This window comes from Pelophylax lessonae (genome assembly GCF_965119305.1).
Source record: "Pelophylax lessonae genome assembly, chromosome: 1".
Taxonomy (NCBI): Eukaryota; Metazoa; Chordata; class Amphibia; order Anura; family Ranidae; genus Pelophylax; species Pelophylax lessonae.
This window is the reverse complement of record NC_138768.1, coordinates 310,305,902-310,319,885: the sequence shown is the minus strand read 5'-3', so window position 1 is coordinate 310,319,885 and position 13,984 is coordinate 310,305,902. Positions and strand designations below refer to the sequence as shown.

The window sequence follows — 13,984 nt, the reverse complement described above, 5'->3', positions numbered from 1 at the left end:
GATACTCCTTTTGGCTCAACGAAGTACAACTTGGGACTTTTTCCTGAAAATGTCTGACGCTAGCCAACACTCACTGACGCTTGAAACACACTAAGTTGGGAAGAAGTGCTGAATCCTCGACTTTCGGTCCAGAAGACCCAGGACTGTGAAGTATTGAACTGACACTGCAAAGTCACTGAATACTCCCTCCCAGCCTTGCACTGGCTTGAGGTAGCTTGACATGAATTCCTGTATGGCTGCAACACTCAACTGGCACTCCACACAATTCAGGGCCCAAACTGTAGGCACCCCCTTTACACTTTTAGCTCTTCGGGGTCCACTGACTATGTACCCCCTCTGTAACTTTAGGGTCCTCAACCTAGGTACCCCCTTTACAGCTAGCTGGCACTGGATCCCAGAACCTCCCCCGGAGTGGTCTCCTCTAACTCTTCAGGCAGACCCTCAGGGGCAATCCTCAGTACTCACGACCTGTGTAGGCTTTCCTGGGACTGGACCCCTCTCACGCTCTGCTGGTTCTCGGCACACCGGATCCCCTCAGTTCAACTCGGCTCTCTCTGGATTCTCAGGCGACACCCTGAGACATCTGCTTCCTCAGACAGGAGAGACAGCCGTACTCTCCCTCCTAGGATTCTGCTTCCCGCCAAAGACCACAAGTCATGCGCCCCCTTCAGACTTATACCTCTTCCCAGAATCCTCTGCGGCAGAATCTGCCTTCTGGGGTAAATACAAGTCCGAATTAATCCCTGATTGGGTTTCCTCCACCGTCCTATCAGAAGCCTCTAATAGAACAAGTGGGCAGACTCTCCTCTCAGACACGCTTGGAAACCATGACATCCTACCTAGCTAAAGTAACCTGGCCCTGCTGTTAGGCAAACAAGGCCCACTATGCATTTACCTAGCACCTAGGGTGCTACACTCCTCACTTCAGACATTGTTGCTTGGTCATTAAAGCCTTTTTTTTTTTTTTTTGATGCAATGTCATCTTTTTCCTCGCCCGCTATCTTATACAGTGCCAATTTCTATCCCGTTCCCTTTCTTTAAGTCATCTACATATCTGGTTTTGCCTATATTGGCATATTTACTTGTTATATTGAGATACTTTTGATACTTTATTCCTACTGTTTTTATCAAAGTTTTACATAACCTGTAAAACAGATCATTCCAAATGTGTGCTCTTTTTTTTTTTTTTTTTTTTTTTTTTTTTCTGGTCTATTTCTAAAGTTTTTGTATTTTGTACTTGAATGAAACTTTGTGGGGAAAACATGCGTGTCAAAATTCTATATTTATACAATTTTTTTTTTTTTCCATTCTGGAGATGCCTGGCATATTAACTCATTGGCCACTTTATTAGGTACACCTGTTCAATTGCTTGGTAACACAAATTGCTAATCAGCCAAATTTACATGGCGGCAACTCAGTGCATTTAGGCTTGAGACTTGCTGAAGTTCAAACCTAGCATAAGAGGGATTTAGGTGACTTTGAATGTGGCATAGTGGTTAGTGCCAGATGGGCTGGTTTCAGTATTTCAAAAACTGATCTACTGGGTTTTTCATGCTCGACCATCTCTAGGGTTTACATTGAATGGTCCAAAATAAAGTCCAGTGAGCTGTGTGACGGTGGCGGGTATCAGACCCCCTGGCCTTCTCATCCAACTCGCGACCAAATACCAGGCAATCTCACACCCTGCCGTCACTTGCATAACAAGGCCACTCTCGGCTGCACCCGGCACACAGATTGTCCAGCTTGTGGGACCACAATCTAGATGCCAGCAGACAGAGCGATTGTACCGGGCTAATTAAACAATTAACCCTTTCTCTGCCACCACCTCTACATAATGAGCCCAGAGGATGCTCGTAATTTATAGAAATACCAATTATGACTTTAGAATAATCATCCGTAACACACACTGTCACCTCAGACAAGAATGTTCAGATGGTTATTCTATACAGTAGCGCTCTTCCAAGAGGCAGGTTCTGGTTAGCTTGCGTTTAAGAGCTTGGAGACAAAATTAACACTTTTCAAAATAAGGTTTAATTTGTAAGAGGTTAAAATTGGTGCAAATAAAAATATTTACAGAAAAATGGGTTACAAAGAAATGGAGACACAATAAAGCAATTTAGAATAGATAAAGAATTAGAAATGAAATACTTGCATTCAAAAGTCCTGGGCGTTTCAGAGGCTGAACATGTGTGATCGGTTCCCCCCTTAAGCGATGTTACTGCTTGATGTTAAAATTGAGAACTGAGAGCTCCCTCAGCTCTTTTTCTCTGACCCGACTATGTAATGGCTACCTTCTTGAAACTGATATTTTATTGTGCCGGTTTAAATCTGTTATTCAGACACTAAACACGGGTTGTCTCGGAATAACCTCTGACCCATATGGCATCTGATCGCTAGCTTGTCTTCCCTAGGAATGAATGTGATCATGTTTGATCTTAATTAGATCGGTATTTTTATTTGCCATTCAAATATACTTTCTAGAGACATCTTGTGTGTGTGTGTAGTTATGACTTTGTGGGTAACTGTGTCCCAAATAACAGAGCTCTTGAATGCTTTATGAACCATTAGCCATATGGCTTTGCTCAGATTACAAAATTTCTGGCCAGGAAGAGACATATCGGCTAGGATGTCTGTCTGCTAAGATTTGCTTGTACGACCTCATGACCTCATGCTGTTCTTAAGACACAAGGCCTTTTTTTTTTTTTTTTTTTTTTTTTTTGAAGCTGGCATACTGATTAGGGGAAGGTGGGGGGGGAGAGAAAATGTCTGCGTACACATCTGCTGGATGACAGATTTAAACAAACTGGTTGCCTGTGTCACTAGACAACATGGATGCCCTGATGACAAAATGGTGTCCTAGCGTACGACACCATTACAAGCTGCAGTTTTGTGTGAACGAAAATGCCTTGTCAGGAGAATGGGCAGACTGGTTAGAGATGATGGGCAACAATTCAAATAACCAATTCAAATAACCACTCATTGCAGCCAAGGTATGCAGAATGCCATCTCTGAACACATAACACATCGAACCTTAAGGCAGATGGGCTACAGCAGCAGAAGACCACACTGGGTGCCACTCCTGTCGGCTAAGAACAGGAAACTGAGGCTACAATCTGCACAGGTGAACCAAAATTGGAAAAACCTTGCCTGGTCTGAGTCTTGGTGTGGGGCGTTTATTTATTTTATTTATTTTTTTGGTAGGGTCAGGATTTGGCATAAACATGAGAGCATGGATCTATCCTGCTTTGTATTACCGTCTCAAGCTGGTGGTGGTGTAATGGTGTGGGGGGATATCTTCTTGGCACACTTTGGGCCCCTTAGTATCAACTGAGCATCGTTTTTAAACGCCACAACCTACCTGTGTGTTGTTGCTGACCATGTCCATCCCTTTGACTACAGTGTACCCATCTTCTGATGGCTCCTTCCAGCAGGATAATGTACCATGTCACAAAGCTCAAATCTCCCCACTGGTTTCTTGACCAGGATGATGACTTCACTGTACTCCAATGACCTCTAGTAACCTCTAGTAACCAGATTTAATCCAATAGAGCACCTTTGGGATGTGGAACAGGAGATTCGCATCAAGGATGCACAGCTGACAAATCTGCAGCAACTGCATGATGCTCATGTCAGTATGGACCAAAATCTGAGGAATTGTTTCTGTAGCACCCTACAGGTAGGTGCTAGGTAAAATATAGAGGGCTATGTCTGCCTAACAGCAGAGCCATGTTTTTCTTTTGTGCAGGTAGGTTGTCATGGCTACCAAGTGTGTCTGCTGAGAGGAGTCTCCTCACTGGCCCTGTGAGGCTTCTCATTGGGCAGTGAAGGAAACTCAGATGCATTCAGGCTTGTAACTATCCCAGAAGGCAGATTCTGCCGCAGAGGATTCTGGGAGGGGAGTACATGACTCAGTGTCTTTGGCGGGAGCAGAGTCCCAGGAGTGAGAGAACGGCTGTCTCTCCTGTCTTAGGAAGTGGATGTCTCGGGGTGTCTGAGAATCCAGAGTTGAGCTGAAGGGATCCGGTGTGCCGAGAACCAACAGAGCGAGAGGGGTCCAGTCCCAGCAAAGCCTACACAGGTGAGTACTGAGGATTGCCCCTGGGGGGTCTGCCTGAAGCGTTATAGGAGACCACTCCGGAGGAGGTTCTGGGATCCAGTGTCGGCTAGCTGTAAAGGGGGTACCTAGGTTGAGGACCCTGAAGTAGTAGAGGGGGTACATAGTCAGTGGACCCTGAAGAGCTTAGTGTAAACGGGGCACCTACAGTTTGGGCCCTGAAGTGTACAGAGTATCAGTTGAGAGTTGCAGCTATACAGAAATTCACAGCAAGCTACCTTCAGCCAGTGCCAGGCTGGAGAGAGTGGTCAGACTTTGCATTGCAGCAGTGTCAGTAGTTCTATGCTCCAGTCCTGAGTCTTTTGGACCTAGAGTTGAGGATTCGGCACTTCTGTCAAATTAGTGTGTTCCAAGCATCAGTGAGCGCTGGCTGCCGTCAAGGCAGCGCTAACAGACCTTTTTCCGGATAAAGTCCCAAATTGTATCTAGTTAAGCCTAAAGGAGTATCCCACTCATTCCCTTCTCCAATCCCCTTTATCTACAATAAAGCCACAAAAAAAGATGCCGGAGTTTTCAATGTCTGTTTGACCCAGGGTTGCAGCTCACATGGGCTGGAGAGGTAACCGGTAACAATGGCAGACCCACATCGGGCCACAGGCCTGGAAAACCTGCTACATTTCTAATACCTTGTTGAATCTGTCATGAAGAATTAAGGCAGTTCTGCAGGCAAAAGGGGTCCAACCTGGTACTAGCAAGGTGTACCTAATAAGTGGCCGGTGAGAGTAGATCTTTACTGCAATGGCTCGGAGATTCTGTGCTCAGCTAACTGGTCAAGGCAAAACCATCTTGCTTGATGGTTTAAGTTGTACTTTATTCAGTATGATTTGGGGGTAGGTGCCCTGGTAATGTCAACTAAAACTGATTATGTGAGAAGTTTTGGGCCGTTTAAAAATTTCCAGTCGGAAAAAAATTGGCATTTGCCTGTGGGCAACATCTTCATTGTTGTACATTATACCAATTTATTTTTCTTCAGTTCCATGACCCCACCTCCTCTAAACACTTGGACTACATTGCTCAGCTCCGCATCTGGAAAGGGTAACCTTGGGTTCAGCTGCCGCTTCATGAATGGTGAGTGTGTGTATATAATTTTTTTTTTTTTTTTTTTTTTTTTTTAGTATCTTTTGTGGTTTGGTCACATGCTTTTAAATTTTAGAATGTAAAAAATGCATGAAAAGTAGATTATGTTAAAATATTAAATGAACAATGCGGCATCAATATACAGTCAGACTAAAAACATGGCAATAGAAGTTTTCCTCCTGAGATGGTGTTATGCAGGCCCGTACAGAAAAATTTCCCAAGTCGTCTCCCAGGACAGCCCATGACACCTAGGGCTCCTCCTACCAGGACAGGAAACGTGTTACCCCACCAGATAAAAGGCAGGCGGTCCTCTAGTCCTAGTCCTCCCCGTCAGTTTTAGTGTTTCCTCCGAGTCCGGACAGGGGGTAACCTTTCCTGGAACCTGGTTCTTTGAGTCTCATGGTCTGTCCTTTGGAGACTTGGGGAGGAATCCTACATGGCCTACTCCTGCCCAATGCAATACCTCCTACCTGCAGGCTGGTGGTGGCTGCTTTTCTCTCACTATCCTTAGTGCCTGGGGAGTGCCAAGACCTCTGATGGCATCCGGAGAAGCAGGAGGTAGTCAGTCCAACCTAGTGACAGCACCCTTGCAGGAGGAGAGTGCATTGCTAATTCAAAGGGTTTCCTGTGCATAGCTATGGCGTGTAGGGTGGAAGGGGTGAAGCTCCTGCATGCCACCCTGGCCCAAAGGAAGTGGGGTAGGTAATTTCCGGGCGCGGGTGACGTCATCAGTCAGTGCCTGAGACGCTCGTTACAGTCTCAAAGTACGGATAGGAGGCGGCTGGTTTGTGACACAGAGCAGGATGGAATCCTCTGCAGTAACTGCTCAGGCAGCAGACGCAGGCTCTGGCACCTTTCCTCTCTCCTGCACTGGGGTGTGTTTGGAGACCTTGGTGGTCTGATTCTCAAACTAGGTTTTCTTTTGTTTTTGTTTGCAGACCAAGGCTCCGTACAAGGTCCAGGGGCAACCACCCAAAAGAAAATGTGCAGTTTGCAGGGCAAAGCGGAGCTCCTCGTTGGGTAAAATGGCCGTTCATGCATAAGACAGTTTTTAATGAAGGATGACCCAGCTATATCCTCTCAAAAAATGCTCGTTCCAAGTTAGAGATGAGCTTTCCTCTACTTTATTGACAAAATGCAGACTCCCACTCAGTCAGGCCTCAGATAGGACCGTAGCTGGAGCTCTGCCACAGGGTGCGTAATGGGAGGATCCAGGGGAGGAGTCTTCGTCTTCCCATTCCTCCACAGGAGGGATCAGGGGAAGAGCCTAAGGGTCTGCGTGAGGAGGCTAGACCCAAGAATGATTGGACTGGCCACAAAGGAAGAGGTGGGGGGTGGATTTTTTTTTTTTCTTTTTTTTAACCCTCCCAGCAGCCCGCCAAACTAGGACTCCCACCGCAGAGTGGGAGGAAGGTTAAGGGCCTTCCTACCACAGTGGAAGGGGATCACTTCAAGCCCTTTTATTTGGATCTGGTGACCAGGGGGGCACAGACTGGAATTAGATTCCCAGCCACCGGAGAGATTAACAGCCTGCCCAGAGATCGAGTAAAGGCTACTGCCTTGAGTTTCCAGATGGAGGCTTGGTAGATCAGAACGTTTTGGTCCCAGTTCAAGGGCAGGGGTTTTTACTCCCATATCTTTGTGATAAAAAAGCCCTCGGAATTATCGCTTGATATTGATCCTTAATTTTCTGAATCACTTGATCAGATATAAGCACTTTCACGTGGAATCAATATTTTCCATAAGGAATCTGCTTTACCCGGGGTCCTTTATGGCAACGCTGGACTTAAATTCACCCAGCATACCCATAGAGATGTCCCGAACTATTCGCCGGCGAACAGTTCCCAGCGAACATCGCTTGTAGGGGTTAAATGTGTCCCTAGGGGCGTTCTTCTACTGTAAAGGGGTGTGGCTTTTCATGTAACCAGAGACCTACAGTCTTGCATAGCAGGATCGTATGATCTCTGCAGTTACACCAGGGAGAATGACAGGCGGCTTTGTTTACATCAGCCGCCTGCCTTTCTCCCTCTGCAGCGGACGATCGCAAGTGACCGGCGGACATTGGGTCCGCCGGTCACATGCGCAGGGATGTGCAGGAACGAGCGGGGGCGGGAGCGTGCCTCCGGCGGCGCGCGCTCAACCCCTAGAGGCTCACAGGCTAGCGACGTAGTACTACGTCACTTTGCCTGTGAGGGGCTGACTGCCACAGTAAATATACTGTGGGCGGTTGGCAAGTGGTTTAAGGGGAGGACTATTTGACTTTTCTTGTAACATGCCTTAAGGACACCTATACCAGCTTACCATCATCCATTAGATGTAGTGTAGTGGCTGAATTGGTTCTTGGTTCTCATGTAGGCTCCCCCCCCCCCCCCCCATTATCCGGTGCTCTGACCAACAACACTTCTGTATTAGGGTGCCTACACTCTGGATAAAGGACCACAGACGTTGCACAACAACATTGTCGGGGGGGGGGGGGGGTTTATCAAGTTAAAGTGATTATTATTAAAGTATTAAAGTCTTGTTTTAACAAAAACATGGTTGCATGCCCGCTCTGTGCAGATCCTCCTGCTGGCACTCCTGGCTCCTCCCTTCTGCCTAATTGCTATGGGGGCACCCGAGCAGGCTCGCTCTGCGTTCCCATTTGCATATATAGCTGTGGCTTGGCCCCACCCCCTCTCCTGATTGGCTCACTGGCTGATTGACAGCAGGAGTCAATGGGCTCAGCCCCTGAGTGAAATGCCCAGAGGGAGCCGAGGCTCTCGTGCACATCACTGGCTTGAAATGGGGCTCAGGTAAGTATTGGGGGGGGGATAAAATGCATGAAGGTGAACCTTGAGCCTTTAGAACTTTCAGCTGAACTCAAGCGAATACTTACAATCAGTTCCAGCAAGGGTGTGAGGATTTTTTTTTTTTTTTTTTTGTCAGCCGCTACAAAAACTGTAGCTGCTGACTTAACACGTGCCTGTCCCAAGATCAAGAGATGTGCTCACCCAAGCAGTCCCTTTCCTCAGTCTTGTCACCAGCACTGACCTCAACTGTGGGCACCTGGTTGTGACAGCTTGCAGCTTCAGTGTCCCAGATGACTGGAGGGAGGGGGAGAGGAGAACTTTGCTTGGATTGTCTAGGCTATCTGAGCAAAAGTAGGAGTGGGTAGCTGTCAAAGCCAGGTAGGTCTGGACGAAGGAAGTTCCATGCTTGGAATAAGCATGTGATAGGATGCCAGTGTCTTGGCAACCAAGCAACAAACTGGGATGACAGTGCATCAGGGGACATCTGTGCTAGAGAATGGGGGTAGGGGACAGAAGCAGGCCTCTGCTAACCTGAAGGGAGAAAAGTGTGAGGGCCCATTTGGCCCTGAGGATAGGCCACTGACCCTAGTTGCAGGCCAAAATCTCATAGTAGGCTTAGTTTGTCAACCATAACATCCTTCTCTTCCCCACCCCCCCCCCCCCCCCCCCCAATTCTACACTTGACCTCTGGTAGATAGATGATATGCTTGTGCCGCCTATGTCTAGCAACTAGAATTGCAGCAATACATTTTATGTAACTTTTTTTTTTTTTTTTTTTTTTTTTTTTCTTGGGCAACCAAACAAAAGTCAGGTTTATGCAACACTGAATACCACTCTGGAGGTTAGGTATATAGGCACAGAAGAACTATCTCCAGAAATGGATCCTGCCCACCTAAGGCCATGTAAGCCCTGCTAATCTGTGCTTCAGTATGGCCTGCCCAATAGGACATGGTGGGAAATGTGTTTTGTTCACCAGACAACAGCACTTATGCTGTCAATGGGATTGCAAAGGTCTTCTTGCTAGTCGGCAGGGCTTTTTACTTTGATGTTTCAACAGTGTGACCCAGATGGCACCTGGGGGTGGAACTAGTGTTCCAATGAAATGTGTATGGAAAGAGCTCCTCAGACATGCCATAAGAGGCCTTTTGGGTCTACACATTAAAGTGGGGAAGACTGGCGTAGGGCTGTAAGATAAGGGAATAAGGTGTGGTAGTAATGCTCAGGCTGGTAATTCTGTAGGACATCTGGGAAAATATCTTGGCATTTAAAACACAGGCACGTTGTTTTGATGGTTTTGGGACCCCCTAAATCCAGATCTGTGGTAAACACATGAGGGTAAAACTTGGTGGATATACGAACATGAAAAATGAACAAAGCTTATTCTTTAGTGTACATGCCTTAGTCCAATATATACAGAGTGATTCCTGTCTGTAGAGGACCTTTCTGACCAGGCTTTGCAGACTTCAAATGATGGGGGGGGGGGGGGGGGTTCCAGCCCACAGCCCACAGCCCTTAGCCTGTGATTGACAGCCTCAGTTCAGTGTTTAGATGGAGGGGGTTTCCATTCCCTCCACTCAGGTGTTGGATCCCTGCCTCTGGAAGCTCAGAAAAGCTGTTTAATTAAAGTTCTGGACTTCAAATGGATGAAGATGGATGCAGAATACACTAGAGAGATGGTTTCAGATACACCAATAAAACAAGTCCTCCTAAGACAGGAATCCTCAAACAGCCCTCCGGCTGTTGCGGAACTACACATCCCATGAGGCATTGTAAAACTGACATTCACAGACATGACTAAGCATGATGGGAATTGTAGTTCCTGAACAACTGGAGGGCCATAGTTTGAAGACCCCTGTCCTAAGACATACCCGTTTATCACTTAAGGCTAGTCACTCCTTTGGGCATATGTAAGGGTTACAACCATTTTAATATCTAACATAGCCTGATGTAATGCACCTAGAAAAGCCAGTATGAGGTGGGTGCCATTTTGGAAGTGGACCAATCCAGTTGAACTATGTGTAGCATTGATTAGAGCTCAAATGTTTTGGTGCAAGATTTTACAGAAATGTGTAAATGGTACTCTTTCATGCCACTAAAGTTAGTTTTATTGTGCCTATACCATTATTTAGTGTTACTGGGAATACTGTCATTAGTTAGGTCTTCTTGGGTTAAAATGGCACTCAAACCGTTAAGTGACAAAGGTTCCAACTCTTCCCAGGTTTGTGGATATCCTCTGCACTACTCTGCCAGAAAACATGCAATTTTTTCCCCTCTTATCCAAATTACAATAGCCACTGAAGTGCAGGTCAACCTCCTTGAAGGGGGGTCACAAATCATTGGTCTTCACTGCTGTTGACTCCTCCACCCTCTATTTTGCTGTAGTTCAGAAGGTTAATTTTATTCATGGAAATGGCATTCCAGTCTCACAAATATTTCTCAAATATTTCTTCCATCAGATGACTTCTCAAATGCTTCAGATTCAAAAGTCTTTTTCTTGGGATCCCCCATCAACTTGGAACTCTCCGTGGATATTGGCTATCACATGCCCCTGAGACTTTTTGTGGATGAAGGCATAGTGACTCCAACTGCAGACTCCACTAAACCACCAAGATATGATTTGATCACCAACCATGGGTAACCATTTTGTGCATCGAATTAGATGTAATTGGCTGGACTGTAGGTGGATTTCTCATTTCCAGATAAAACTATGCCCTAATTCAGCTATGCATTATATCAAAATTTGTTAGTTGAGGTTTCTGGTCTCTAACATTTATACAAATGCACAAACCCTTTCAACACATGTTTGAGCGAGATAAGAAAATACTTTAAGTTCCTAATCTAAAAAGGAACACAATCTTGTCATGCTTGATTGTCATGGGGTGTATTTGCATCAGGTGCTCAAGGCTCAGATAATGGAATTTGTGTGTTCAGTCTTAAAATTATAAGATCGGAACCTCCACCCTAAACTCCAACCAAAATCTATCAAGTTTTGAGATGTAAAATTCCTTTCCCAAGACCAGATGTAGAGAAATGGGACACAGACCCCAATAAATGCTTATTAGAGGACGGTATCCTTAGGTTGATTACTTCTGGACGCTTGAGATTTAGAAATCCTAAAGTAGAACCTAACCGCTTCTGTGGACCGAAAAGGATTTGCCCCTCTAATGACCAGGCCATTTTTTGCAATTTGGTACTGCGTTACTTTAATGGACAATTGCGCAGTCGTGCGATGCTGTACCTAAATTGATGTCGTGTCGTGTAAATTTCCTTTTTATTTTTTTTTGCGGGACTACGACCTTGCGGTCGACAGATTAGACCCCCTAACTGACATTTTTGACACTACAGTAAGCTAAAAATATGCACTGGTAGTGGAAGAATGACACTGGCAGGGAAGAGGTTAACCTAGGAGTGTTTTCTAACTGTGGGGGGAGGGACTTGTGAAATGAACACAGACCTGTCCTCCCATATAGGAGGATCAGTCACTCTGATCATTTCAGAGAGAACAGTCGGCTGTGTTAACAGATCGTCCTCTCTCAGTGGGAAGCGATCGTGGGTGCTCGGGGCAATCTCAGCCGCCGGCCCCCATGGATCGGCATCCCCACTTTCTAGTGGGGGAGGGGTGTGTGCTCGCCCCCAAGGAGCGCTCCCACAAACTGCTGTACAGGAACAGCGATTCACCGAGCCAGCCTGCCACAGTATATATGCGGCCGGTGATCGTCAAGTGGTTAAGTCCGAAAATGAAGTCCTGCTAGATTATGCCAGGCTGTCCCCATTTGCAGGTATAGCTATGTAAAAACATTAAAAATGGGTGTCCTATGCGGTTTTAAAATCCAGTAATACTCTAACAATGTTATGCACATGCTAAGTTGCTGCTTTTTTTAAGCTCTGCTGACAGCCTTAAGGCCCCTTTCACACTTAATGCGCTGTGATTTTACCACGATTTTGCGACGCGATTTTGAAAGCAATAGCTATGGCTATATACCTCCAAAACGCATTAAAATCGTGCCAAAGTAGTGCAGGAACTACTTTGAGTCGGTACGACTTCAAAACTCACTGATATGAATGGGGCTCATTGAAAATAATGGAAAACGGCTTGTCATGCGATTTTTGCGGTCCAAAATCGCAGGACAAGTCGCACTAGTGTGAAAGGGGCCTTGGCAGAATTAAACCCTCCTATCCTTTAAAGCCAAGGATGCTGCTTCTGTTTGTTCTGCAACTGCCATGGTGCTGCACATTTGGTCAGTTATGACACCAGCTATCTGATGGTTTGACAGTTTGTGGACCGAAGCAAATGTGAGTTGGCAATCTTGACATTACAGGAATTTTGAAACCCCTAATTTGATAGGTTTAGTCCTGCTTTAATGTACTTGGTGGGATACAAAAGCTACACAAAGGTAACTCGTTTTTATTTTCTGCAGATGTTTTGTAGATGGAAAGGTGGCACACTCTAAGTTTGTGACGCAAGATCAACCGAATCGGATAAATGCCATATGGCTGACTTTTCCAGCAATGAAATTCATGACTGACAGTGATGAGGCAAGTATTTATTTAATTGATCATCAAATTAGAACTTTCTAAAGCAACATGCGTATTATGACACATTTTGCTATTTGGAAATGGATCAACTTGCCTAGATCCCTTATTACCGACAAACATTGTGTGGGCCTTAACTTAACAGCTCTCTTTTGGCAGATCTACCTTACGTTTCAGCTGGTCGTTTGGGATCCTAAAGGTGTAACGGAGCTCAGGAAGGCATGTTCCTATTTACCTGACACAAACCGGTAGGAAAATGCTGTTTTCTTTGCCTGTAGTAGACTTCAAAAAGGGAAAAATGTTTCCAAAAAAAACAAATGTCTTTGCTCCCATCCCACAAATTATCTCTCCTCCAAGGCATTATGTGGAGGACAGGGGAGCTTGTGTATGTGTAGCACTCTCCTAGGTAGGTGCTAGTGAGAAAGTATAGTTGTGAGCTCTGTTTGCTTACCAGAAGAGCTGCAGGTAAATCTATATTCTGAGCAGACCTTACTAACAGATCCTGCTCTCTGGTAGGCAGAGTGCAACTCCTTCTGTCTAGTGATTCTCTCTGGTCCAATAGGGAAGCATGTTGGCCAGTGGGAGGAAACCTTACGAATGGGTGCATTGGCATTTGCTACAATCCTGATTGGCAGAGGTAAAGTTGCCTCGGTGCATGCTTGGATACTGTATAAAAGCCAGGAGCACATGTGCTCTGAGTTCTTCCGTTGGGGAGCGGAGTCCTCCTCTGTAGAGGCGCCATGTGGCCTTAGGGTTGTCCTGTGGGCCTGAAGAGTAGCAGTGAGGAGCTGAACCCAGAGGTCCAGGGAAGCTGACAGAGGGGAGACACTGGAGGATCTCTGTAGTACAAAGGGTACAGAAACTTGTGTCAAGGGGACTGACCTGAGGGGGGGGGGGGCACACCTGCTCGTAGGATAGTCAGTGGGTGGGTGTCAGTAGGAAGAGAATGCTAGCAAGTGTCCTGAAGATTGTGATCATTGTCCAAGTCCTCTTGTTAGAGAGCAAAGAGAACAAGAGACTTGACCCCATCCACCCTAGTGGCAGTGTGGATTAACAGCCTGGCTGTACCATAATTTTCAAGCAGAACTCTGAAGATAGAAAGTCCTCGAACAATGTGAATAGTTCAATTGGAAGGGGAACAATGTGCTGGTGGGGGTTGCAATAAAAGACAAACCTGCAAGTGCTGGTATGGTACCTTTTACAATGTAAAGCACCAACTAATTAAGAATGGGGGGGATCTATAACCCATCATATAGTAAACCAGATTACACTGCTTATGTGCTGTTCGGTATTAAACCCAAAACAAAATGTAATTTATTGCAGCCTACCAATCAGATGTGGTAGCTGCATCGTGTTTATTTTTTTTCACCTGGTGATCTAGCCAGTAACACACCTGTATTGAGTTCTGGAGGAATGAGGAGGCACAGCTGCATTGTCCATGTAGGGGGGAGGGGAGTATTAGCTGGTTATG

General features: G+C 45.9%; 1 pseudogene across 1 annotated transcript in view; it reads left to right on the top strand.

Moving 5' to 3' along the window:
* The window catches only part of LOC309545088 (zona pellucida sperm-binding protein 3-like), a 71,944-nt pseudogene that overhangs the window by 47,335 nt on the left and 10,625 nt on the right, over nucleotides 1–13,984 (top strand). Inside the window, exons 5-8 of the transcript in view lie at nucleotides 5,088–5,182; nucleotides 10,437–10,614; nucleotides 12,399–12,516; nucleotides 12,673–12,761. The product of the transcript in view is annotated as a zona pellucida sperm-binding protein 3-like (transcript). The remainder of the gene's footprint in view (nucleotides 1–5,087; nucleotides 5,183–10,436; nucleotides 10,615–12,398; nucleotides 12,517–12,672; nucleotides 12,762–13,984) is intronic.